Consider the following 5,691-nt stretch of genomic DNA (forward strand, 5'->3'; position numbering starts at 1 on the left):
AAATACAACTTTCCTCTAGATCCTAAATGTTTCCTCCCCGCTCCCACTATCATGACGCAAATACCTCTATTTTTATGAATTAATGTATTTATATATGTACACACATATGCTTATATATCTATCCATAGCCTTGCGTCCTAGATCTTTTATGTTTCCGTTTACCTTTCTCCTGCCCCACTATCATGTTTACTCTTCTTCCACCTCTTAATAATTTCTCTCAGCTAGATCGCTGTTGATCCAACACCCCCAGGACCTCTATTTCCTCCTTGCTGATTTTTAATTTCCTAGACGTTCCCGTGTCTATGGCATCATTTGCTCACTGCTCCCTTCCCCATAGTTTACTCCCTCATGTCCCCCTGAAACCGTCAGTCTCATTGCTTTATGCTCAAGCTTGCTTTCCACGCCTCTTACATGAGTAGGCAAACCAACAATAACAGAGACCAAACAAAAAGAAAACAAAAGATTAAGTCAAAAGAGGGGGGAAAATAAGAATAATAGCTAGCAAAAAACAAACAAACAAGAAAGCATACATAATTCCAGGTGTGTCTGCTGATCTTTATGACCATCTCCTAACTGTTCCTGGAGGAATTCCAGGAGCTGCCCCTCCTATCCTGAAGTCTATTTTGGGGACTCTTCGGGGGCTTTGCATCTTTACTTTGTTCCCATTACTGATCTGTTATTTCCCTTCTTGGTTTGCCCTGCTGTGGGGTGTTCAGACAGGACTAACTCCCCGCTGTGTGCCCCCAGTTTGTCCTCTATCCTGGTATCCTCCAGTGAGGTGACATCATGTCTAGAGCTGTTGTCAGCCCTACAGTCCTCTCTGTGCCTTAGCAGCTCCATGCAGGGACGTCATCCTTTGGGGTGGTGTGCCAATATGGGGTCTAGACCATTCCTCTCCTTTTTCTTCTATGTCAGCCCCTCTCCCCAACCTGTAGGGGAGGGAGAGCACATACATCTGTATGTGCTCTGTAGCACATACTTCTACGGAGAGCGTCAGTTTGGCTCTGATCGGAGTCAGCCGGCCCTGTAGCCCACTCTTTTTATGCATTGCGCCATGGGGTTACATTGATCTCAAGGTTTTCTGTGCCATGGTGGGTTTACATGCAGAACACAAATTATGTGGAGACATAACCAATACTCTCCCCCTGGGTGATTTTGTGCCCTGCCCCCCTGGCCTGCTCCCCCAGAGTCTCCCTGCACTTTCTCCCTCTGCCTTTCCCTACTTTCTCCTTCATTGCCTTAGAATAACATGTACCTCCTGGGGTTTGGTCTGACCCCACCAAACTGCCTGTACCTCAACTCAAAAAGTGTGAGATAAGTGGCTTTTCTTCTATACCTACTGTGCTGATTATACTTACCTCAGGGGACTCATGTGGTACTTGTCCTTTTGTGATTGACTAACTTTGCTTAGCATAATTTCCTCCAACTTTTCCCATGAGATGATGCTTCATGTGATCAGCAGTGTTTTTTAGTGATGTGAAGTTCTCCATTGTGTATTTGTACCTGAATTTTCTAATCTACCTGTCTATCAATGGAATTTAGGTTGTTTCCAATTCTTTGTGATTGTGAATTGTGCCACAATAAACACTGGAACGCAGATGACCAGTCATGGTTCATTTCTTACATCTTCTGCGTAAATGCCCAGTAGAAGGATAGCTGGGTTATAAGGTAGATCAATTTCCATTTCCTTTAAATATCGCCACATGGCTTTCCACAGAGGCTGTACATATCTATGTGACCACCAGCAGTGGAGGAGAGTTCCTTTCTTGCCACATCCCCTCCAACATTTGTTGCTCTCTGATTTTCTGATTTGGGCTATCCTTAAGGGTATTAGATGATATCTCATGGTTGTGTTAATTTGCATTTCTTTGATGGCTAATGCTTGGGAGAGTTTTCTCTTATGTTTATTGGCCATTTGGGTCTCCTCCCTAGTGAAACTTCTTTTCCGGTCTTTTTCCCCCTTTTCAGCGGGTTAACTGTTTTGTTCTTTTTGCAGGCTAGGGGGTATTCTAGATTTTAGTAATAAGCCCTTTATCTGTTGTGATATTGTTAAAAATCCTTTTCCAGTCTGTGGGTTCTCTTGTTACTCTCTTGGTGAAGTCTTTTAACACAAATAGGTGTTTTACCCTTAGTATATCCCACTTGTCGATTTCAGGTTCATCTGTGTGTTTACCCTTCCCTATTGCAGTTAGCCTAACCCTGGACCAAGGTTCTTAGGTTTGTCCCAATTTCTTTGTTGATTGTCCTGATAGTTTGGGGTTTTATTTCTAGGTCTGTGGTCCACCTTGAATTTGTTCTTGTGCATAGGGTGAGGTAAGCATCTGTTTTCATTTTTCGACAGGTGTATATCCATTTTTTTCCAGCTCCATTTGTTATAGAGCATCCACATCCCCCTTGATGCTTTTTGGGCCCTTGTCAAATATCAGTTGTCTATATGCTGATGGTTTTATTACTGGGTTTTCTGTTCTTTTCCATTGGCTTGAGTATCTGTGTTTATATCAGTACCATGATGTTTTGACCATTTGACTGTGTAGTAGGTGTTAAAGTCAGCTAAAGTGAGCCCTCCAACTTTGTCATTCTTGAGTTCTCTGTTAAGTCTGGGCTTCTTCCCACTCCATGTGAAATTGGTGGTCAGTTTTGCCAATGCTTTAAAGAAGGCTGTTAGTATTTGAATCGGGATAGTGTTACACTTATATATTGTCTTGGGTAATAGTGACATCTTTACAATATTGAGTCTTCTGGTCCGTGAGCATGGGGTAATGTTTTATTTGTGAGTTCCTCTTTTGGTTTCCTGTAATGGGATTCGGTGGTTTTCCTGCTATGACTTTTGGGTTGTTTTTTTTTTTGTTTAAATATATCCTTGATCTTTCACTTTGTTCTTGGCTATTATGAAGGCTATTATGCCTTCTTGATTGTTCTCCTCTGATGGTCTTTTCCGATGTATCTAGCAAACTAATAGACTTCTGTTTGTTGATCTTATATCCTGCCATTCTTCAATATTCCTCTATCATTGTCAGTACTCATGTTATGGAGTTTTTAGGATTTTCAGTGGATAGAATCATGTTGTCTGCAAATAGTGATAGTTTCACCTCCTCCTCTCCCAGTTGGATACCTTTAGCTTACTTATGTTGTCAGCTAGGATCTCCAGTATGATGTTGAATAGAAGTGGAGACAAGGGGCGTCTTTGTCTGGTCCCCTTTATCAGTGGGATTGTTTTAATCATTTCTCCATTGACTATGATATTGGCTGTTGGTTTTTCGTAGATAGATTGTATTAGCTTGAGGAATTTTCCTTCCATTCCTATATTCTTGAGTGTCTCAATTAGGAATGGGTGTTGGATGTTGTCAAATGCTTTTTCTGTGTCTAATGATATTATAATGTGATTCCTATCCTTTTTCTTATCAATGTGGTGTATAATATAGATGGGTTTTCATATATCAAACTATCCCTGCATCCCTGGAATGAATCCCACCTGATCATGGTGGATGATATGTTCTATATGTTTTTGTATTCTATTGGCCAATATTTAGTTAAGAATTTTTGCATCTATGTTTGCTAGCGATATTGGTCTGTAGTTCTCTATTCCTAGGAGATCCTTGCCCTGTTTGGATATCAAAGATATACTGGCTTTGTAGAATGAGTTTGGCAGTTTACCATCTTTTTCTGTTCTCTGAATTATTTGTGGAGGACCATTGTCAGCTCTTCCCTGAATACTTGGTAGAATTCTCCTGTTAAGCTTCTGGTCCAGGAGGGTTTTTGTTGTTGGTGGTGGTGGTGGTAGTTTCTTGATAGCTATACCTATTTCTTCTTTTGCTACGGGTCTGTTGAGGTTGTTGACCTCAATCTGGGATAATCTAGGAAGGGATTGTATTTCCATATATTTGTCCATGTCTTCCATATTGCTGAATTCATTGGAGTATAGACTTTCATCATACATTGTGATTATCCATTTAAATCTCATTGGGGTCTGTTTTTATTTCCCATGTTTCATCCCTCATCCTTGCTATTGATGTTTTCTCCTTCCTTTCTTTGGCTAGGCTTGCCAGCTATCTGTTGATTCTTTCAAAGAATCAGCTTTTGGCTACATTAATTTTTTTGTTGTTGTTCTCTGTCTTCACACTCATTTAACTATGCCCTGATATTTATTGTTTCTTTACTATTCTATTGGATGGGTTGTTCTGTTGACTCTGTTTTAGTTGCTGGAGGTTTTGTGATAGCATATCAGACATAAGTTTCTCTTCCTTTATCATATTTGCACATATAGCGATAAGTTACCTCTGATAACTGCTTCTGCTGTATCCCATAGGTTTGGGAACATTGGATTCTCATTATTACTAGTTTCTATAAACTTCCTAAATTCCTCTCTAATCTGGGCCAGTACACATTCATGTCGCAGATGGTTATTCATCCTCCAGATGTTTGCCCTTGTTTTCCAGCTTTAGGACATGGTGATCTGAGAAGGACCTCTGACTAATCTCTGTGTTTTAATGTACTCAGGCTTGACTTGTGCTGCAGCATGTGGTCTATTTTCAAAACTGAGCCATATGCACTTAAAATAATGTGGGGTTTTTTTGCATTTGGGTGGACACACTATAAATATCTATCAGGTCTACTTGCTAATTGTAATGTTTAGCTCTGTAGCCTCCTTGCTGAACATCTTTCCCATTGATCTATCTTTCTCTGAGAGCAGTGTATTAAAGTCATCTACTTTGATTGTTAAATCTGAGATTTCTTTTTTTATCTTTTGAATAGTTTGGAAAATTTTGCAGGTCTCTCGTTAGGCACGTATATGTTTATTATACTCACTGGTTCCTGGTCTACTGATCCTTTGAGCATTATATAGTGCCTTACCTTGTCTTTTGATGTGGTTTTCACCTTGAGGTCAATTTTGTTGGAAATTAGGATTGAAACCTCTGCTTTTTTTAAGGTGCCATTTGCCCAGTATATTTTCCACCAGCCTGTATTCTCAGCTAATTTTTGTCTGCAAGCTTGAGCCACGTCACTTGTAGCCAGGAAAAGCAAGCACAATTCTGGAAGGTGCTGGTTGCCTAACAGTCATTTAGCCTCACTGCAGGTTCAGCATGGTGGTGGGAGAATCTCTGCCACATCCAGCTGAAGTAATACTTTATACACGTTATAAATATATATGCACTAACATAATAAAGGAAAATCCTTCATTAAGAGTGTCTCCTAGATTGTTCACATAAAATGAATGCTTATTGGAGCAAGTAGATGCAGCAGACCAGGAAATATTATTTAACATTTGGAATAGTATATATGTATACTTTTATATATACACACATATACAATAGAAAGAATACAATCACTGTACCAAAAAGAACTAGTTGACATATTCCACCATTTCAGGAGGTAGCATATGAGTAAAAACTAATGGTAATGAAGAAAGAAATTAAAGGACCCTGAAGGCGTTGACCAAGAACCAGGCTCCAGGAATTGGTGGAATAACAAATGAGATAATTCAACTATCTGGTGAAACATTGGATGCACTCATGGTCTATGCCAGGAAATTTGAATGATGGCTACTTGACCAATTGAATGGGGGATATCCATATTTTTATCCATTGCAAAGAAAGATAGTGAGACAGAATGCTCAAACTATAGAGCAATATCACTGATAGCATATGCCAATACATTTTTGCTTAAGATTATCCTACAGAAGTACATTGACAG

The sequence above is a fragment of the Echinops telfairi genome, unplaced genomic scaffold, assembly GCF_000313985.2.
Source record: "Echinops telfairi isolate 266 unplaced genomic scaffold, ASM31398v2 ScPeMD7_7469;HRSCAF=8507_0, whole genome shotgun sequence".
NCBI classification, from domain to species: domain Eukaryota; kingdom Metazoa; phylum Chordata; class Mammalia; order Afrosoricida; family Tenrecidae; genus Echinops; species Echinops telfairi.